The sequence below is a fragment of the Oreochromis niloticus genome, linkage group LG3 (assembly GCF_001858045.2).
Source record: "Oreochromis niloticus isolate F11D_XX linkage group LG3, O_niloticus_UMD_NMBU, whole genome shotgun sequence".
In the NCBI taxonomy this organism is placed as follows: domain Eukaryota; kingdom Metazoa; phylum Chordata; class Actinopteri; order Cichliformes; family Cichlidae; genus Oreochromis; species Oreochromis niloticus.
The window spans coordinates 25,317,599-25,340,439 of record NC_031967.2 but is presented as its reverse complement, the minus strand read 5'-3'; the positions used below and the strand labels follow the sequence as shown (position 1 = coordinate 25,340,439).

At 39.7% G+C, this 22,841-nt stretch overlaps 2 protein-coding genes and 1 long non-coding RNA gene across 12 annotated transcripts in view; all 3 read right to left on the bottom strand.

The window, feature by feature from the left end:
* Positions 1-12,784, bottom strand: part of LOC102077482 (low affinity immunoglobulin gamma Fc region receptor II-b) — a 74,868-nt gene extending 62,084 nt beyond the window's left edge. Inside the window, exons 1-12 of one of the 10 annotated variants that reach the window (XR_003219103.1) lie at positions 12,574-12,784; positions 12,104-12,136; positions 11,538-11,798; positions 10,480-10,746; positions 9,183-9,458; positions 8,358-8,468; positions 8,244-8,259; positions 8,063-8,154; positions 7,866-7,916; positions 7,725-7,781; positions 7,548-7,610; positions 7,091-7,191 (exon numbers count right to left, since the gene is read on the bottom strand). This is a non-coding gene — a long non-coding RNA (low affinity immunoglobulin gamma Fc region receptor II-b). Of the gene's footprint in view, positions 1-7,090; positions 7,192-7,547; positions 7,611-7,724; positions 7,782-7,865; positions 7,917-8,062; positions 8,155-8,243; positions 8,260-8,357; positions 8,469-9,182; positions 9,459-10,479; positions 10,747-11,537; positions 11,799-12,103; positions 12,137-12,573 lie in introns of those variants that run through there. The other 9 variants (XR_003219106.1, XR_003219108.1, XR_003219111.1 and 6 more) reach the window with 9 other exon arrangements.
* LOC109194483 (titin) overlaps positions 1-22,841 on the bottom strand; it is a 722,900-nt gene that overhangs the window by 586,338 nt on the left and 113,721 nt on the right. The gene's annotated exons all lie outside the window — the stretch shown is intronic.
* LOC102081169 (uncharacterized) overlaps positions 1-22,841 on the bottom strand; it is a 151,558-nt gene that overhangs the window by 112,588 nt on the left and 16,129 nt on the right. The window lies entirely within an intron of this gene.

The window sequence follows — 22,841 nt, the reverse complement described above, 5'->3', positions numbered from 1 at the left end:
TCATTAAGTAAACTATATTTATATAGCACCTTTCTAGATAAAAAATCACAAAGTTCTTCACACACACACAAAAAGACAGCAGTTAGCAAAATACAATTCTAAAAACGTGTTTTTAGTTGTTTTTTAAAGGACCTGCTGAGTCCACAGATCTTAAGCTCAGTGGGAGAGAGTTCCACAGTCTGGGAGCCACAGTGGCAAAAGCTCTGTCTCCCTTTAGTTCTCAGCCTTTTATGATGAATGACAAGTAGACCCTGATTATATGACCTAAGAGACCTGCTAGGCACATAGGGCTGTAGAAGTTTAATGATGTAGGTCAGTTCCAGAGTCTTGAAATGAACTCTGAATTCAATGGGGAGCCAGCGCAGCTGTATTAGCAACGGTGTCACATGTGAGTACTTATATGATACTTAGCCTACAGTGTACCTCAGTTTTTCACTCGATCAAAACACATAACAATGGCCATTGTCAATATACAGTCTATAGTATCAATCACAGGTAAAGCTCACAAACACAGCCTCCATCCTTCATTCCCAAAAAGTTGATTCTGATCATCTGGATGTAGAGTTTTCAGTGAGAAAAACTTTTCTTCACTCATCCAAGTGACTTCTTCAGTCTCAGCTGACTGCAGGTTTCCCCAACATTATAAACAGTGCTGTTTATAAGGCTTCACATAAAAGTACTGACCCTTGTATGTGAAGTAGGTGAAATGAAGACACAGTTCCAAGAGCAAACACACTTGGTTGGTGCTGAGAGTGGTCCTGTTGCTGAGGTTGGGGTTATCCTGTAATCTCTTACAAACTACCTCCACTGCTTCAGTGACTGGAAGACAAGTGAGTAGAGATTTAACACTGTACAAGACAATTGTTTCATCTGCCTCAATAATGTTATCTTTAACCTTCTCAACAAAATCCAAGATGTTCTGGATGTGGTGTTTAGAGCTGCGTACCAACGGGTTGAGAATCGAAGCCAGAAACTTTGAGATGTTATAGGTGACCAAGTGGATCATACAGACAACTGGTGTTAAAGGTGCACCCTTCATTAAACCCTACAGACTTGGTGTGGCTTTCCCTGGGTATAGACTGTGGATTGAGGTCAGGTCAGTATCATTGTGCTATTCTAACTGCTTCAGACAATCTCCGTCCCTCCACTTTTCTGTGGCAAAGGAAAAATACATTAAGATTTAACTTCCTGTTTTTACCTTATTTGCAGCTTTTGTGTTAATATAAGTGCAAAAGTTTCAGTACACATCAATATTTCAAGAGTTCATAATGCTTCAAGATATGAAATCTAAAAAGACCTAAAAACTTGGGGACTCTGTGATACTGCAGAGTCCAGCAGACAGTTTGAAGTCAAACACTGACGTCATCATCACAGGTGTAGGAACCATTTCTGTAACACCAGCCAAACAGACACATTAGTATCAGTAGGTATAGATGATTTACTGGCTCCTCTGTTGGTTACAAAGCAGTGATTATACTTTGGAGTTTTGTGTTATACTGTGAGGAACTGGCCTGTTTGGAAGTTGCAGTAAGAAGAAAAACATATCTGTATATGATTTTATGGACAGAGAGAGTGATGGATGATTTTATTTATTTCAGAGATAAATGAACATTTACAGCACGTCCATGCAGAGACTCTTAAAGACATGAGCGTGAGAAACAAGCTTTTCACCGTTTCTCTTGATGCCCACATGCTTTATTTATTCTTTAGTCCAGCATGTGTCATCACCACAATAAAGCTACTTTAAACCTGTTTTCACACATTGTCATACCTGCACATTTCCACTGTGCTGTGTTGACTTTAAAGAAGACAAATATTAGACTTCAGGCTGAAACCACAGGCTGCATTTCCTCTTTTCTTGGAGGCCCAGACAGAAATGTTGTGGTATCAGATTTTCAGCAGATAAAAATAAACCAACAACAGTCTTTTACACACATGCAGTCATCACAGTCTGCTCAGAAGAACAAAGGGGGGGTCAGAAAATAATTAAAGGGTGACCTGAACCACTAGACTCACATGTCATATGTAGACTTGCCTACACGCTGAGGCATCTGTCAATTAATATTAATCTGAAACATCATCACCCCCCTTTCTTTTCTTTGTGTGTGTGTTTGTATTCAGATTTGTGATTTGTGCCCTTAATCTTCATTATATCAAATCCCGGGAAACACAAGGAAGGTGCATCATGATGAGACCCAGAATCAAAACATTCAAGAAAAGCTGAATACACTAGTGTAGATAACACCCAGCAGTGTGGTAAATTGTGCTGAGAGCATCTGCACCCCATAAGACCAAGAAGCCAAGAACACCAGCATGCTGTGTGAGAAACATGCTTGAAAGTGAGAACACCTCTGGCATCTTGCCCACAGTCTTGTGGGTTCACATGGCTAGTGGGTCCTCTCTGTGGTTGACTGGCTTTTAACCCAGTGAGTGAGAGTTTCTCCCACTCCATCGGGCTGTATCCTTCTGCTGTACCAAAGGACAGTTTTGCAGCCATGTAGCTCTGCTCATGTCACGTGCAGCCTTCCCACATCACGTAATTTCTGGGCATGACCGTGGAGTCCATCAGAGCCTCCATGTCCCTCACCCCGAATTGACAGCAGACCTTCGGGGTGTGCCTAGACCCATTTGGGCTTCACTTGTGGGTCAGCTCCTGAGGCTGAGGGCTCTACAGTCTACAGCTGTTACATCAGTCATTGGTCGTCTCCTACATAAATATGCTGGAGCTGCAAGCTGTCATCCTGGCACTCAAGCAGTTTCTGTCGTGACTGTTATGGTACCATGTTATCATCAAGATAGAAAGCATGGTCACAGTAGCCTACATCAACAGGTAAGGGGGCCGAGGGTCTCCCCTCCTCTGCATGATAGCTACCAGACTGTGGCAGTGGGCTCAGCCTGTTCTACTCACTGAAAGCAGTTTATGTGCCAGGACCATTGAACATAACATTACAATATGTTAAGGTGGAGCCCAATCCAACAGGAGTGGAGACTCCATCCAGAGATGGTCCACCAGATCTGGAGTCGCTTCAGAGGGGCAGAAGTAGACCTTTCCCCCCCCCAGAGAATTCACACATTGCCATCTGTTCTTCTCCCTGGAGACAACCTGGTGCACTCCTGGCCACAGGCTCTCTTTCCATACTTCCTCCTCCAGTTATTCCTTCACCGGGTCCAGACTGAGGAGTTGAGGTTGATCCTGCTGGCCCCTCTTTGGCCCTACATGCTAGTTTTCAGCTATCCTGCCAGTCATGGCCAGGACACCCTGGGAGCTCCCTGTTCTGAGGGACCTCCTGTCCCAGGTGAGGGGGTCACTGTTCCATCTTTTCCCAGTAGGACTCAGGGTGACAGCCTGTACCCTGAGAGGGAGAGGCTCCATGCACGGCCTGATCTAAAAGTGAGAATGCTGCAGTAGTTTTGTGCATGATCCACCAGGACTGCCTACTGCTTTCTTTTGGGGCTGTTTGACTTCTTGTTTGCAGTCAGACAGCTGGACACAGTTGACAAAATCCTTTGTGTGCTGCATGCTCTGTTGGTCCAAAGGCAATGATGCAGGTGACACAGGGGTTATCCTCCGGCCTAACACTGGGTTGCTGCTGATGACCCTGTTTGAATTTCACCTGTCCAAGTAAATGCAGAGTTGCGAATATCTCCCACAGGGGACCTGCACAAGGAGACAGCTGGGAGCCAGGTTGCCCTGTGCTATCTCCGTGCTTTGGCACAGCATGTCTTGTTTACCTGGCTGTTTAGGAAGTCAGACCAATTACGCCCTATGTTGAATACCAGCTGTAAACACAACCCAATGTTTCTATGTCACAGGTCTTTCTGTATGGGAAAGGTGGAGAATGACAATGATCTGGCAATCTGAAGTTACACAAAGAAAAATTAATGTATATGTGGTTTTGTGGGTAGAGAGAGACAGATTCTCTTATGATTTCTTAATTCAAATATACATAAACATTTACTGTTAGGGTTCAATGCAGGGGACTCAAATGCAGGACTCCTGAATCAGCTGAACATAAGGATTTATTTACAGAGCTCACCAGGTGTATATACAGGAAGTGCAGGGCAGTGCTATATAAAACAATGTGAGGGACGGGGCTCCAGGGAAATCCAAAAGGGGGGAATCACTCACTCTCCAACTCTCCACATACATGACTGCAGTTCCTTTCTTCACCCTTGACACACAGATTCACACGGGAAAGGTAATCCAGAAGGTCTGTAGACGAGGAAACAAGAATGAGTAACGATATTCACAAAAGACATTTGACTTATCTTGAGCTGTAGCTTGACTTTCACTGACGCGTGGTAGACAAAGATCCAGCGAAGACCAGCAGTCTCCTCCTGGCATAAATGCCGTTCATCTTGATGGGCATCAGGTGTGTTCCCTTCTGTGGGCGTGGGCCGAGGGCGTGAACCCACAATGAGTTCCGCCCCGGCGACAGAGAGGAGGAGAGAGAGAGAAAAGGAAGAAAAGACCAATCAGTGTCTCGCTGATCCTCCAGGCCGTGACATTTACAGTGACATGATGTGCTCTTCAGAGTACACATATACCCAGGGACAGGGACCCTAGAAACAGTACAACAGTATTTTTTAAATGAAAATTATTAACCTGTCACCATAAGAGAGGGAGAGAGATCTATACACTACAAACAGTCACATGTTAGAGAGCACAGCTCATGCATTAAAATCCTTGTGCGCTGTCCATGGTGCTGAAATAATAACAGTTTAAAGAACTTCATATTTCACTGTTTGTTTGTTGTTTGCAATACTGCAAGATTTGGTATCGATCTGATACCAGGTAAATACAGGGCCTGTATCGATGATATTGATACTAGTACCAATACTTTTTAATATATAACACTGATGATGTCATATAATTAATAACATCATCAGTGTTGCTAATTCTGAATGAATTTTCATGACCTTTAACACAGCCAGGTTGCCTCTTTGATGAAACTGCAGCAGTGTGTACAGGAGACACCGAACGGAAACAGAAAGTAAAGTATCGAGTTCATTATACTCGTAAGGAGAGAGAACGTGTTGGTTGACCAGGAGGACTGGGAGACCATGACAGCTATAATAAGTTATAAATCGATTAATGTCTCCCCCTATTGGCCACCAGCTGTAAACACAGTCCAGTGATTGTACTTCTGTATATCTGTATATCCACACTGACACTTACCCTTATTTACTCTGGGCCAGCCCGCGGAAAATGTAAATGGTTCAGAAAAGAAGAGAAGCTGAGCTTTTCGGGGATATTTGGTGTATTACTTTCACAAGCTGCTGCTGTCTGAACACAGAAAAATCAACTCCCGCTGGGTTTTACCATGGCTGATCCACACTACCGTAACTCCTCGGGCAGTTGGGTTAAGAGAGACATTTCAAACGGTTACTGAAAGATGAGAGATGAGCATTACGAAACTTTACAGTGTATCATTAGAATGCACGTGCAAAGACGGTCCAATCACAGGGATGAATTGATGACACATGGAACAGAGAGGCGGGTGTGGAGAAGTGGCAACACCCAAAAATACCTGGAAATTTGTAATATAAAAGGGAGGATTTATGAAAAACTGAGTGGAATAGGCTCAAAAACCTTTTTGTACCAATTTAGTAGAGTTCATATTTAAAGTTATGTTGTATTACATTTTGTTGAATATCAGTTTCAACTTAACTATAAATCTGAAAAAAACAGAGTTTGTTTTTCTTTCCCACTTCAAACTGTGGTTCCACTCATAACAATACAATAATGTGAAATAGCTGCCAGATATTGAACGCTGAGGTTATTCTGAAAAAAGGGCAAAAGCATTCACTTATAGTTTGATTCTGAGATTCTTACAGCCAAAATGACCAAATAAGTCCAGGTGGCTACTTGGTAAATAAAGGGTTTTTCACAGGACCGACCTTGAACACTGATGTCTCTCTGATGTGGAGAACAGATTACTTCTTTGTTCTGTGCTTTGTTCTGTTAGCAAGATGTCGAGCAGCAATGAAGTGAAAACAGAATAACTAACTGAACATATCATAAATAATGATAAAAACAGCTGGTTATCAGTGTGAGAAACACACTCTTCACAGCTTCTCTTGACAACTATATGCTGATATTATTCTAAAGGAGAGTTTTCATCAGTTCTCACAGTGTGGTATTTTTCCCAGTACAGGTAGATGATATAAAAATGTGCAGTCCACACAGAGAACAAGTGCAGTGCTACAGGGGCACACCTGACACTTTATATCCCTTCAACTAAGGAAATACTTTATATTTATATTTGACAATGTCAGCATGTAGTTGTCAAGAGAACACCACTGTGCTGTTATTGTTTGCATTACTTGTTGCCTCTTTGTTAAAACAAGTCATTTACTGAACTAAACATTTTTCTCTTTAACCACAGGCTGCATTTCCTCTTTTCTGGAAGGCTCAGGCAGAAACCATGAGTCATTTTCAGCTGATTAATAAATAGGATATAGCAGAAATATAGCAGAAACAACATTTTTATACACATATAAGCATCACAGGTCACCCAGAGGAACAAAGAAGTGTTGTTGTGATATTATTTTGATTATTTTTTAAAGCACCACAATTATTTTACACACATCAAACTCTTCACAGCATAAAAGACACAAACATCACCTACAGAAAACATTTTGATCATACACAAAATGTTCTCTGTCATGGCCTCAGTGATGACATGAATCACACTGTAAAATCTGAACATTGACTATACAGTTTTTGTGCGTCACGATTTGGCAACAAGTAATGTAATTAACATGAAAATTATTATTATTATTATTATTATTATTTGTTGTTGTTGTTGTTACTGATATGCAAAATCGCAGGTAAAATTCAGGAGGAAGTGAGCGAACATCTTAAAGAGATTTTTTTAAATAAGAGACTGAAACAAACTCACAGAACCAAATCATGAAATTGTGTCTTGATGGAAACAATGTCCCACACCATCCAACCTCCACTTATTACAACAGAAATAAACACAATAAGATTTGAATACAAAGATGAACCATATTATCAGTCTTCCAGTGCTGACATTAAACCAAGAGCATGTCATTGTTTAATATAACTGCTGTTGATCTGGATGCTGGCAGTTCTCTAAACGTTGTCAAAATGTTCTGAGTTGGATTTTGTTGCTGACGTTGTCCGTGAGTCTTGAGTTTTGTTGAAATAATCTTTTTATGGACCTGAAACAAAATCAGAACAAATACGACTTCAAAAGTGAAAAACAAAGAAATAATGGTGCCAAAGATGTGATGATGCTTTCTGACCTTTTACACTTTCACTCTTTAATCACACAGAACTGATCTCATCAGGGAAACTTACACTTTCTCACATTTTAGCTGCATGTGTTTGAAATTTAAGAGGCTCATTATTTTATTCAGACACCACAACAGAAACACAACATAACTAAAGCCAATCATATCATGATTCAGCTCATCAGTTTCACAAAACTCTGAAACTTTAACAATGATGTCACACATTTACTGCACATGTAATCTGATTACTAATGATTCAGTGTCTGTAGAGTTCACATTTGTACCTGAGGCTGATTCAGGATTCACATTATTGTAGTCAGAGCTCTCCTCTGTGCCATCATGTCTGCCTGTTGTGATGATGGATTATTGTAGTTAATAACATGGAGACTGTCTTCCTCTAAAATTACACAAGTTACAAAAACATTCAAACAATTATTACATTTCATGTTTGTTGTACTCACTCCTCTTATGAAGACCTTCAAGCTGAAATCCAGATGTGACATTGTTGTATTCATCTGCTGAAATAATGAAGTTTGATCAGTCAGATCAAATATTTACATTTCTTACAGCTCTGTTATTATCAAAGTTTATACTGTTTGTACCACTTCCAGTGTTTCCAGAGCCTCTGATTGATTCATAGACTGAAAGGTCACCTACAAGTCATTGAAAATAGAAGTTATAAAAGAAGTTAAATATAATTATTTATTTTTGTTTTTATCTAATAAAAGATTTTTTTCTTGATAACAAACTGAGTGTTAAAAACTGTAATAAAGAGAAAAGTAATAATTTCTGGGCTCACCATGAAGAAGAGAGGAGTAAACCTGAATTTCATTCTGGTTGTTTGTTTGTTGTGAAGCAGAGCTTTGATTGGTGCTCTGAGACTGAGTGAGACTGAAACATTTGGCAAATAATGTAAATGTAATGAGGAATAATTCAAAGTTATTGTTGTGTTTAAAATGAAAATAAACTGCTGCACCAACCTGTTACAACAGGGTTCTGTAAAAAACACAAACATTATTACATCAGTTTGTTTAAAACTGTCACAGCATTACAAAAAAAAAAAATTCTTTTAAAAGTCGATCAGAAAATCTCACTCTTTATTTTTCTGTAGCAACACATCAGCAGCAGCACGACAATAATTCCACTAACAAGTCCGATGATGAACGGAACAATAAATGAACTTCTTTCACATCCAAAACCTGAAACTAGAAAATTTCAGGTCAGAGCAGGAAACAAAGTCAAGCTGAGCAGATCACATGATCACAATTCCAGCCCAAACTGTGAATTAACTCTATTTAATGTGTATAACTCACATGCTTTGTTTAAATGACTTGACTCCCCACAATGAACACATCAACACAGGTCCGGTCTCTTAAATTTCCTCTTAAAATGTTGACTTCAGTAAATCTGCTTTACAAACTTTTACTATATAAATATGTCAAACATGTCAAATCTTAACATAAAGAAATAAAAACTGATGTTTACATTAAGATTTTCTGTTTCCTGTCAGAAACTGTCAGCATGACTCTGCTCTGGGGTTTCATGTTGTGACTCCTGTTCTACACTACTTGCAGTGTTACTTGTAGAGTTGATACAGAACTAATTGTGAATTTATGTTGATTTGGAGATTTGCTGAAAATGATTGTTTCACATTCATAATCCCACCTAGTCTCCCCTCCTTGGATCACATTCCTGACACTGATTCTCTCGACTCCACATTTTACATGACTATTCATGTTCAACCATTTCCAATAAGAACATTTTTATAAAGAGGTTACCATGAGATATAATGCTGTTTGGCCTTCATTGTAATCCTCAATCATCAAACTGTTCAACATTGTTTCTGAATCCAAACTCACCAGTTTTGTAAGAAACAAATTAAAAACTTAAATACCATTGAGTAAAAATCTTAATCTCACTAGCTTCTTTAACGGTGACGTCACTGCTGTCCTCTGTGGAGAAAACTGGATCTCCTCTCCCTCCTCTGCAGTAATAGATGCCTCCTTCTGAAATACTGATAGTGTGCTCTGATGTTCCAGCTTCTATTTTCTGAGGTACAGAAAACTCTGAATCACGTCTGAACCAGTCAAACTTCCAGCCAGCAGAGCCCTCCACAGAGCAGCTCAGTGTCACACTGCCCCCTGCTGGTATGACTGAACTTTGTGCTGTCAGTGTGGCTCTGGGTTTACTTGCTGTTGAAGAAAAAAATAAGTAAAACATTAAATCATCATCAAGAAGAAATTAGTAATCCTGCATGTAGGGATGGGAATAGAAAGCTGTTTCTTGTATAGAACCGGTTCCCAGTAGTCCAAGTAATGGGAATCATTAGTCTGCCTGCCTATCGGTTCTTGCACTCTCGCTATGATCAGCTTATTGTATTCATTTGTTAACACCAAAAATGTATGGATGTGTTTTCTGTTATTGATTCTAAATTGCTGCCGAGTCACTTTTACTCTGCTGGAATTGCAGCTCAATCAATAAAATATATTTCATGTTGATTTATAAACAAAATAAAGTGTTTTCCATCTCTGCTTTATTAGGCTGTGAGATAGTAAGCTTTAATGTTTAAATGGATCCAGTTTAAAGTTTCAGAGCTCTCATGTGCAGCCGTCACCTTGGAAACAAAGCGCAGCACTCACCGCTTGCTCAGAGATGAAATTAATAACTTGAACTAAAATGTTTATTTTACAGCTCTGTGCACTAAATACCAAGATTATTCTTTTCTGCTGCATTAATCTTAGTTTCAGTGTTGCATTGAACTGTTATATTTTTATATTCTTCATAGATTTTATCATGTTCATGTGATAGTGTCTCTGATTGAAGAAGGAGGCACTCACAGAGATCATTTTGTGCAGAAGAAAAGTCACATGAGACTTTTATGCAAGTTTGCTCAAAGCACCAAAACATTTTACAGTCAAACGTGAGGCCATCTATGACTGCACATTAAATTTTCAGTGAATTTTAAATGTCCCTAAACACAAGTTTTTAATGTAACACAGGTGTTCTCTTTTACTTTAAAACTACACTACAGATGCACCTGATCTATTATTTATTCATTAAAACTGTCATCTCTTTATATTCCCCTTTAAATGAGTCATTTCAGAGTCACAGTGCACTCACTAACTGTGTGTCTGTTTTCACAGTGAGTTTCTTGGAGGGTTTCTATATGTCAAGTTTAAAACAGGAAAGTTCAGTTTGAATTGTAGACCAACTTACATGAAACTGTCAGTCTGAAGGCATCACTCCATCCTGTTAAGAGATAGTCACTGCTACCCCGACATCTGTAGTCTCCACTGTGGGACACTGAAACTCTGCTGATCCTGTATTCACTGGATGTTGGAGGGCTGTTTGTGTTGGGTGCTGTCCATTCATATTTCCACACCTTTCCTTCACCTCCCTGAATCTCACATCTGAGAGTGATTGTCTCACCAGTGAATATCTGAGACCAGCTGTGCTGCAGTTTCACATCGGTCCTGTTGGAAACTTTCCACAGCAAAATTCCTCATTTAGGACACAAAAGGAATGAATGAACATTTTTATAATCCCTGTAGCTGAATCTCCTCCTGCTGGCTGATTGAAAATGGAAAAGAAAAATCATTTCTAACAAAAGGCTGATTAACAAGAGTCAGAAGTTTGTGGCTTGAAATCCTAAGAGAGCAAAAACAGATGCAGCAATGTTAGTTTCAGTCATTATGCAAATGTACTGTTTATAAGATTTGGGGAAACCTGCAGTCAGCTGAGATTGAAGAAGTCACTTGGATGAGTGACGAAACGTTTCTAACACTGAAAATGCTACGTCCAGATGAACAGAATCAACTTTATGGATTTACTTACCTGGATGATTGAGCATGCAGCAAGACATTACTGTATTGATACCAGTAACACCATCATCAATGCCATGAGCTGAACAAGATCTTCTTCCTTCCAAGGATCGTGCTGATCTGACTTTACTACACTAGATTTTCTATTTTTTCACACTAAAACAGCCAACGAGTCATTTTGTAACTCTTAAGTTAAATTAAAATCCCATCATCTTATATTTTATGACTTTAGCTAAAATGGGCTTATTCATCAAATATTCAAGTTTACATTTATGCGCAAAAAACAAACAAACAAACAGAATCCCATTATGACCACGTATACCTAAAACCGCCCCAGACGTCATTTTAACCCCACAGAAGTTCGTGTAAAACCACTACTGAGGCCTACCAATGCGATTGTTTACACACATTTGGAGAATCCTGATTATTTCCAGATTGAGTTCCTGAACTTACCAGTTTCCTGAATGGTGACTGAATCACTTTCTGTTAGCAGTGAATTTGTGTCTCTTCTCCATCCTCTACAGGTGTAGTTGCCTCCTTCAGAGATACTAATGACTGCTCCAGTAGATATTAAGGACTTGTTTTCAGATGAGGTTTCTCTAATCCAATAATATTCCAAGTCAGCAAAGTGCTGCGCAACACAGGTCAGTGTCACACTGCCCCCTGTTGGTATGGTTAATCTGTCTGCTGTCACAGTGGCCTTCACTCCAAGTTCTGTAAGTTAAAAAAATATTTCATGTAGATGAAAGTAAACCGATTTCCAGTAAAAATATTCCAACACAGCTCAAAGTCAGAGGAGTTTGGAGTTTTATATTAGAAAGCTTCTAATTTCAACTTTTCATCAAAATATCAAATCAGGGACTATTTCTAGAGAATGTTAAAATGAAGCTGTGCATATGACACATGATATCATTATTTTCATAATATTCATAATTATTAAAATCTTCAAACAGGACTGTGATTGACTGACCTCTGATGCTACACACATTATATGAATGTGAAGAAAAAATGTTTCTCACCTTCAGCGTTTCCACAGATGACTGCACTGAGCACTAAAACATGAAGAAAACCTCATCAGATATTATACAATTTACAAAATTCAAATTAAAATAAATTTAAACTGAATAAACAGTTTTCACATGACACAGTAACAGCTCATCACCAGATTTCTGTGTATGTGGACCATTAGTTGTTCAATAGGCACACATGAAAAAAACCTTTACAATGAAATATTTCAGCTATGAAAGTTTGTTTTTCAGAACAATGAACAGAATAACCGTAATAACAGAAAACAGTGTGCTGTGTCTTTCACTGGTGCAGAAAGCAGCAGAGTATCCAACACAATGTTACGGTCTGAACTCAGTCAAGGCATCAGACAACATTTAGATAAATCAGTCCTGAGAATCACAAGTTTTTTAAGCTCTTAGAGAAGCAGCTTAAACCAGTGAAACAATGTAATTCTCACAATGCAGAACAGAAGTGAACTTACAGAATAATCCAGACATGCAGAGTAAAATGTGTGTCATCCTCACGTCCAGCCCTGCTACACTCAGACACACAGCTAATCTCAAACTGTTTTACTTTGTATGAATAATAAATGCAGAATAAACAGAAGCTGTGATGAGTTTTTGTTCAGCTGCTTCTTCTATCTGTTACCTCTCACTGCTTCCTTCTCTTTTACACAAACCTCAAACAGCTCTGCAGCAGTTGTGTAATGTGTTCAGTTGTGTAATGTGTTCAGTTGTGTAATGTGTTCACATTTCCTGTTAACTGCAAACACGCCAGTTTGTTCTTGTGTTGTTAACTTTTTCTATAATATACAAAGTTTTCTCTTGTTTCAGATTAGGTGACATTTTGAAGGTCATAGTTTTTGTGTTTTTTGTCAATTCAGTTCAGTTTTATTTATATGGAGACAAAACAGTTGTCTCAAGGTGCTTTATATTTAAGTTATAGACACTACAATAAACCCCCCCCCCAAAAAAACAAAACAGAGAAAACCCCAACAACAATATGACCCGTTTGAGCAAGTGCTGTAGTGACAGCAGGAAGGAAAAACTCCCTTTTAACAGGAAGAAGCCTCCAGGTTGAGGTGTGAGAGACAGGACAAAGACAGCCAGATATTAATGATAACTAAAAATAAATTCACAGAGGTGTATAAATACATAGTGAGTGAAAAAAGGTGAGTGAAGGAGGATTACAGTGCATCATGGGAAGCCCCCAACAACCTAGGCCTATTGCAGCATAACTAAGGGAGGATTCAGGACCTTGTATGTGATGAGAAAGATTTTAAATTTGATTCTGGATCTAACAATGAAGAGAAGCCAATACAGTCTTATCAAGACCTTCAAGCTGAAATCCAGATGTGAGGTTGTTGTATTCGTCTGCTGAAATAAAAATGAAGTTTGATCAGTCAGATCAAATATTTACATTTCTTACAGCTCTGTTATTATCAAAGGTTATACTGTTTGTACCACTTCCAGTTTTTCCAGAGCCTCAGATTGGTTCATAGACTGAAAGATCACCTACAAGTCATTGAAAATAAGAAAGAAGGAAAATATAATTATTTAGTTTTGTTTTTATCTAATAAAGGATGTTTTTTTTTCCTTCACAACAAACTGAGTGTTAAAAACTGTAATAAAGAGAAAAGTGATAATTTCTGGGCTCACCATGAAGAAGAGAGGAGTAAACCTGAATTTCATTCTGGCTGTTTGTTTGCTGTGAAGCAGAGCTTTGATTTGTGCTCTGAGACTGAGTGAGACTGAAACATTTGGCAAATAATGTAAATGTAATGAGGAATAATTCAAAGTTATTGTTGTGTTTAAAATAAAACTAAACTGCTGCACCAACCTGTTACAACAGGGTTCTGTAAAAACACAAACATTATTACATCAGTTTGTTTAAAAGTGTCACAGCTTTAAAATAAATTATTTTTCCTGTAAATTGTTAATCAGAAAATCTCCCTCTTTATCTTTGTGTAGCAACACATCAGCAGCAGCATGACAATAATTCCACTAACAAGTCAGATGATGAACGGAACGATAAATGAACTTCTTTCACATCCAAAACCTGAAACTAGAAAATTTCAGGTCAGAGCAGGAAACAAAGTCAAGCTCAGCAGATCACATGATCACAATGCCAGCACAAACTCTGAAGTAACTAATGTGTTTAACTTTAGGTCACATCAAGAAAGAAATGATCTCACCCACTTTGAGTCAACTCCTGCTATGTTTAAATGACTTTACTCCCCACAACGAACACATCAACACAATCCAGTCTCTTAAAATGTTGACTTCAGTAAATCTGCTTTACAAACTTTTACTATATAAATATGTCAAACATGTCAAATCTTAATATAAAGAAACAAAAACTGATGTTTACATTGAGATTTTCTGTTTCCTGTCAGAAACTGTCAGCATGACTCTGCTCTGTGGTTTGATGTTGTGACTCCTGTTCTACACTACTTGCAGTGTTACTTATAGAGTTGCTGCAGAACTAATTGTGAATTCATGTTGATTTGGAGATTTGCTGAAAGTTGTTGTTCCACAATTGGCATGCCAGTTATCTTCTTCGTGTGCTAACACATTTTTTGGTCGATGGGTCAGTTGAAGGCCCCTGCGTACGGGTCGTAAAGCAGCCCATTTGTTTATTTTCATTACTGATATTGTATTGTCCAATTAAATCTCTCAACACAACTGTCCCCTACCTTTGCTGTGGAGCAGAGTTTAGTGTAGAAGAAGTAGTAAAAATATGGAGCTGAAGAGCTGAGACAGAAAACATAAAAATAAACGCAGTAAAATGTGTCAAATTAACGACATGTTAGCTGTTGGGGCTGCTGCACCGTCAGTTAGTACTAGCAACAACCAGTAACCAGCCCTCACAGTCACAGGAGGCTGCTGCTGTTGCACCAGGAGAGGAGAAGTGGAGGGACAACAACACCAGAGTGAACAAACAGAGGAAGGTGAAATTAACGTGTTAGAAAATAATTAGGAAGGGGGAGATCCAAGAATTCAAATAAAACAAATGGCTGCTTTGACCATCAATCACTGCTAATATTAAAGTTCAGCTCATAATTGTGACCTGCTGCAGAAACTCACTGTGTGTCAGATGGTTTGTCTGATTTAATTTCAACTTATAAAGTCCTTCAAGGGTGCACTGATACCAGCATCAAATACTGGGTCACACATCTCTTGTTTAATCCTCCTCTCAGCTGATGCTGTGCTTGTATGTTACAGAATGTGTCCCATTCAACAACTTACCACAGATCTTACTATCACACTTTGGTGTGACGGGTTTGGATGAAACACTCTCTGTATCTCTGCTGGAGATGCAGGTAAAACTGGCAAAGTTCTCTTTGGTGCTGACAAATGCAAAAAGCTGTGCAGAGCTGTCACTGGGATTACCTTGTTGATGGTGAGCACACTGACTGGTTCAACACTCCAGGAGAGGTTAACACCCTCATCCAGAGAAGAGCAGGTCACCACCATTAAACAGCCACTTTCTACAGATGTGCTCGTGACTATCTGGATGGATGGCTGCTGGAGCTTTTCTGCAAGGATGGAGAGTGAAAATGAGAAATTTACACAAAGAAAAGACAAGCCTGCATAGCTTAATTAAAACCAAGCAGTATATTTGATTGTTGATGGCTAAATCTGATATTTATGCAGCATGTATCAATGAAAATAAAGGCAAATCTGTATTGTGATAATGGTTGGTGTGTGTGTGTGTGTGTCTGTGTGTTTATTGATAATACAATTTTATTTATACATCACTTACGTTTTGCTGTGAGTTTAATCTTATTTATTTTGTCTTCACCCTCACTGTTGCGGACTTCTACAGTGTATTCAATGGTATCACTTTCCTTCAGGTTGTGAATTGTTCGGTCACCTATAGAATAAATACAGTGAAACCAAATCAAGAAAGAAATAAAACTGCAATTCCTTTGCCATAAAAAATGTTTTTTCTATTACCTGATATTGTGTTAAGAGTGAGTCTCCCTGTGTACTGAGGGAAACGTTCAGTGTTTGACATCCCATTGCAATAAGTGGCAATCCAAGAGTTGTTGGTGAATATTGACCACTGAATTCTGATGAGACTCCATGATGGGTCGACTCCTGAGGGCAATGTAATGTTTTCTCCAAGGTATTGTCACGAGTTCAAAATATTGGGGATGGATACATGGAGGAAAACCAAAATAATCACACTGGTCCGGCCGGGTCAAGTCAAACGATGAGTTTTAATGCACACGTGTGGGAGATGGGACACTGCGCGCAGGCAGCACCATGTCTCTCACCGAAAACCACACAACAATAGTTTTATGAAAATCAGGGTATTGGAACGCCCCCTCATGCGTAAAGTAGGTACAATACAATCAATGTTGACAACTTTTAACACATTAAAAGAACATCTTCTTCTTCCCGAGGCCAGATCCTTCCCAGTAATCAACTAACTCTGCTTATCCCCTGGAACAAACAGTCTCTCCTGCCAGCACAATCAAACAGCTACAAGGCCTTGCAAACTATTATTTAAATGTTTGAACTCTCCCCTCTACATGAGTTTAACTGCTGCTTGTATGTGTGCGTGTGTGCCTCGACCTCAGCCTTCACTCTGTCTATAAGGACAGAGGCCAACTCTTCATGTGTGCAATAACCTAACTGAAACCATACATGTAATAAATGTTCTAGTCAAATGCCACTACTCAAAGCTTAATAAAAAGAGTATAAATGAATAAAGGATAATGATGAATAACATGATATATGTGTTTTGTAAGCCTGTTCTTTCTATAGCTCAAGATCCTTAACACAATAGATTGTTCAGTCCTCGCGCTGAACAAAGTTTCCGACCCTCCACTAGTTGACCGAGCCCCCCTCATTGGCAAGCACAAAAATACAATGCATGTATATACAAAAGAATTATCACTGCACCTGTAATAGAAGATTAACATGAGGTTATAACAATCACTGTAATACAAACGTTAATGTAATATCCATAGCTTCAATAAATGCTTTAATGCAATGCTTATTATATGCTTCTGATGTAATGATGAAATAACAGTAAAATATCCCTTCTCATTTCCTCTCCTGACCTCTGGATAACATCCAGAGGTCACCACAGTTATCACCGTGTCACACCCTCGACCTACACAGACACTTCCGTGTCCATCATCATGGACAGTGGAGTAATCACTCCTGGGTCCACCGCCCTCACAATTACCTTTTCCAGCAAACGTCTGGTACAAGGAATGAGACAACAACCACATGTGACCAAAATACCCACCAGAACAGAAAAGGAAAGCATGACCGAGACCACAACCCCTTTCCACCGTCCGAACACCGAGGTCAGCCAGCCCTCCAGCGGATTATCAATCCCCGAGTGTTCATGCATGGTTGTGGACAGACTCTTCAGGGCCTCCAGAGCTCGAGTCACTGACCCATCTGGAGCAGTGTTCTGCTCCGCTAACCCCTCCATGGCGTCTCTGGTAAGGTTAGAGAGTCTCAGCACATTGTAATGAACATAATTTATCCTGTCTACATTTTTGTTTGGGGTCACTGGAAAGAAGGCAGAGATTATTGGAAGATTCTCAAAACCGGCTGCTATCTGATCAGCAAGTTTATATTCATTTGGAACCCCCCTGGGCACTCTAATAGAGTCGATCCAGGTGGGTGAATTCATCCTAGGGTCATTAACATGTGTTCCCTCACCACCTCTTTTAACCAAAATGTGTCTCCTGCGCCTGGCTGTCAATGTGCGTGTGTTGTGCTGTGGAATCGCTTTTACCCGGTCCCCAATTAGCGTAAGGGGCGCTCCTAGTCTCACCATTGCGCACGTCCCCACGCTTCCCAGAGGAACACGAACCAAAAGAGTCCTGTGCCCGCAGTAATAATACAGCCCACTCCTAGCCCAGGTTCCAATTAGGGTGTTTGCATCACTTATATTGTTTGTGGTCCTCCCCGACCGGGTGACAGAACACCAACTTGGCTCGATATCTCCCCTTTCGCAATGTGTACTCACTGAATAGTCCCAACAGACCCACACGTTATATCCTGTCCAGCTACTGCTTGCTCCCTTACAATTAAAAAATATCACACAGATCAAAGGTAAAGGAAGTTGTGGAACCGTTAACATAGTTCAATTCCAATCCACCATATGTGCTGGGACACTCATCCTTTTCACCTGAGACCTCGCGTTTCGTTCTCGCCCACGGTTCGATCTCACTAAGTGGTGTTTCGGATGGTGCTGGGCTGGCATGACCTCCGTGCTCAGACAGTTTGTGTGGGCCGGTCTGCAACAAATAAACCAAAAAACATACAGCTGTGATTAATAGCATAACCGACATCAAACATATGATACTAAGTAATATCTTGATAATTTGTGTCCCATCACGGGTTTCTGATCGTTGTGATGGCATTGTGTTCTAATGAAAAAGTAAAAAGTAATCAAAGTGATAAAGTAAAAATCATAAAAGTTCAAAGCTCTTTTGTTAAAGCCTCTTTCTCAGATGTTCACTTTGGTACCGCTCCTTTTTGCAGGCGCAACGATTTCCTCCTCGGCTGCTCTTCTTTCTTCGGCCTTCCGGGTAGACCACCGGTCGGCCCGTTGCACAGGTGAGAGGATTTATTCTGCCTCTGATTTTCACCTGTGATGGGTGGAGGTGGACTTTACCCCACCAAGCTCTCATGTGCCGCTGCGCACTGCGACCAGTGGTACCAGGTGTCGCCTTTACCTTTCAGTTGGACCGCTGTAGCTGTCCGGGCCGTTACTTCATATGGACCCGTCCAGCGGGGTTCCTTCCACTTGCGTTTAATGACTTTCAGCCACACCGCCTTTGCGTCCGGGACCTCTCCTTCCCCCTTGGGCCTTTCGCAAGCCACCCGTTTGGTGAAACTGGACACAAGTACTTTTACTCGTTCCAGTAGTCTGCGTGGGACCTGTTCCCCCTCGTCTCCTGCTCCACCGAGACCACCGTCCAAGGTGCCGGAAACTGTCTCCTTTGTTTCTCCACACCCCCTTTTCCTCTGGTGATGCCTCCTTACACTCATCAGACCCGTCGTCCGGTGTCCGTTCCTTTCTCTGTAAGAGACAGAAAACTAAAGCACCTCCCTGCCTAATCTCCACAATCTAATTTTTATTGTTCATTGTTCTTCCAGTACTGCAAATTTGGTTTAGAATATCATGTTCAGGGCTCTCTGACCCAGCAACCTATTCTAACCATAATCTATGTGTGTGTAAGCGTGTTTGCATTTAGCCCTCTGCACTCAAGGCATTTTCTACACTTTATCAATTCGGACATCACGCCGAATGAAGCTTATGACCTTCAAAAGACACCGAGCGCCAACTCATCATGAGCACATTCGCAATGTGTGTATGAAAATTATTAACCACTCATTTTAATCAAGGACAGCAAAAACAAATTAATCATACCTGCATTATTAAACACACACGTAAAGACATAGAAATGTTCATAAAAACATTGCTTGGTGTTAAGACTCAACTTCCCCCCTTTTTGACACACTCCCTTGTGTCAATTCATCCGAGCTAGAAAATTAAAAGGAAAGGTTAGTGACATCATATCTCAGAAAGCATCAGAAATTCTCCTCTCCAGTATCGTTGCAACAGCCTTGTCATCCTGTGCTAGGGAATGAAATCAATTTAGTTATTACGTGAGATCTGTTACACTCTGGGCTCCGCCCAGAGCCTGCGTCTGCAGAATTGCCTAGAAACAAAACCTGTATTAACATGAACTTCACATATAAAAACATCTTTTTTAAATTTTATTTTCCCCCTGGTTTTCCCCCACTGACCACAGCAGGGAAATCCATGTCTTGATTCAGCCATGAATCCTGCTCACCTGATTCATCACTGAGCCCAACCGTCACTGGCATCTGATAGTGTGGCACTGCATATTCTTCTCTTAGTGTCACTATTTTCAATCTATTAATTACAATTCTCGAACATGAAGTAGACTGTGTCTATAACAAGCCAATACAGCTGTAAATGTGGCCAATTATCAATCAATTAACAGTCAATAACAAAATGATAGCTTTTATGCATGTTTAAGTCAACCACTTACCCAGAGGGTTCTCCAATCCCAGAAAAAGTCTTCTCCTCATTTAATAATGTCTGTCATCCGTCCATGCCCTGGTAACTGGGCCATCCAGAGCTGTATCATTTTGAAATATACATACAACAAGCCAAACCACACCTTGGTCACACCAACCCTTCTCCACCCTGAGGATGTCCAACGCCATCCTAATCTGGACAGTGAAAGGTGACTTTAACGCCGACTGTTTTGACAATCCAGTTTACTGCATTCCCTGGTCAGATTAGCCAATGTCTGCACACTAGTATAAACATAATCAACATGGTCAACATTTTATTGCATGTTATTTCACAGTATTATAGACTCCAAACCTCCATCCTTCTGTGGTTCGCTAAATTATGTTTATCCAGAACTCCGTTCTGTCTCTAAATTTTGGAGAATCTTATGCTTGTTGTCAAGATTTGAAGAATCTTGAGACATGCACAGTCTTTCTCTCACACGGCGCCTAAGTAGCGGCCTTGGCTCCTGTTTTATCTCCTCCTGCTGAGATGGGGCAGAAGACCTCTCCGGTATATGCTGCTCTCTTCTAATCAGCCAAATAAGGTCATAACTCCCTGAAAACAGTATTTCTTATAACTCAGCCGTATAATGCATCATAAAACAATATCATTCATACACAATAAATCAGCAGTCCAATGTGATACAAATCAGTTTAACAAATGTAATAGTTATCACCTTCTTCTAATTCATAAGAATAATGCAAACTAAACCTACATAATAGTTTCACAATCTCTAATTAGGGGTATAACGTGACATAAAACGATATAATAATCTTACAATTCCCCCTTTGATCTCTTTTTAAAAAAAAAAAAAAAAAAAAAAAGAGATCACCTACACCTCATAATCCAGTTTAGCGAGGTCCATTTCTTCCTCTCAGTCCTAAGGCCCTCTGTCCCCCTTTAACGAGTGGACCCCATGTATAATGACTTCTATGTTAGCACATATCAGATGCAACACAAACTAAATTTACAACAACAACACAGTTTTTAAGAAATGTCATGTATGGTGTCAAATTATAAGAATTCAATTCAAATCTATGGTTTTATCACCCCCATCGGGGCTTACCTTTCTCACCTTTCATAATATTTCTCCCTCAAATACTCGCAATTTCCCTCCTTTTGGTGGCGAAAAGCTGTTGGTGTGGTCAAGTGGGCGCTATAGGAAACATAAGCTCAGGACAGAACAGTCATCAGTCATGTACTTCATACAGAATTTGCATATATCATGATTTCATATTAATCTTCTGAGTGTAGTGGTACCTTTTAATTTTTAAATTTATCAAAAAATTTAGAAAATACACTAACCACAATAGGTTTTCTCTCTTTGCTTTGCTCCTGTTCTTATGCAGCACCACATCCTATCGCATACCCCGTCGGTTATATTCTACTTTTTAAAATTCTGACTATTTCATGGGTGAACCCAAATCACATGGACCAGTGTTTGTTATTCCATATCTCTATTCTGAATGTGAAGTTTTCCATTTCCCTGTTACTCATACATATTATTAAAGTTTTGGCTTTTTCTCTATAAAAGTTAATTGACTTTTTACAGTGGCCCGCTATGGTTAATAATAACATGTTCAGTCATTAGTGAAATCAAACCTTTTCTTCACTTTAGCATTTGACATTCCCAAGCATATAATGTGATACTTTAATTGAAACACAGCTAATATAACACAATTTTCTTAATGCAAACATCAGTAACTCAAAATTAGCCACCAAAGGGTTAAGTCTGCAGTTCCACACTCTCATGTGAAGCTACATTCTCCCCCTCTGCTCTCTCTTCTCCTCCTGCTCCTGCAAAAACAAAACAAAACAAAGTATCCACCCATCTGTTGCAGGCTGGGTGAATTGTTGCTCCACATTTACTAATCCTAAAGTCTGTGTCGTTTTGTCTCAGTATCGAGTCAGTCAAAACTTCTGTCGTCAGCCTATCACAGTCCAGTCACGTGCATACCTTCACACACATTCATACCAGATGTTGCTGATAATGGAGTCTCACGCGCAACCTATTCGAGCATCCATCACCAGCAAGATGACGTCATCATTTTGAAGGAAAACACTTCCTTGTTTTTTGGACTGGATTGACTCGCTGCAATCCTTTTAGACTCAGGACTATATGATGTAATCAGTGTCCCATATAAGTGAACTTCTCCCAAGCCCATTATAATCATGGAGAAAAACACTTTGCAACTGTTTCCAGTAAGAATATTTCATAGCGCTTTAAATTTCAATCTGTTAGGCCTGGTTTAAAGAGCTGATTGTTAAATCATGAACTCACAAAATATCAAAATATCACCACCGGTGGATCACACCTCTCCGATTTTCTTATCTCAGTGCACTGTAACAAAAGCAAAAACAAACGTAACCAACCAAATCAGAATCAGAATCAGAATCAGAATCGTGTTTATTGGCCAAGTATATGTGCAGACAAATACAAGGAATTTGGTTCCGGTAGATGGTGGCTCTCAAGCACAGCAATGTAAAACACACACACACACACACGTCTATATGTACATTACACATGCATACACATACATACACAGAGCTGTGTAAACCAACTATAAATAACTAAACTTATGTACATAAAATACAGAAATGAAATGAGGTGGAATGAATACTACAGAATGTACATAAGGTGCAGTTGCAGTCTGGCAGTGG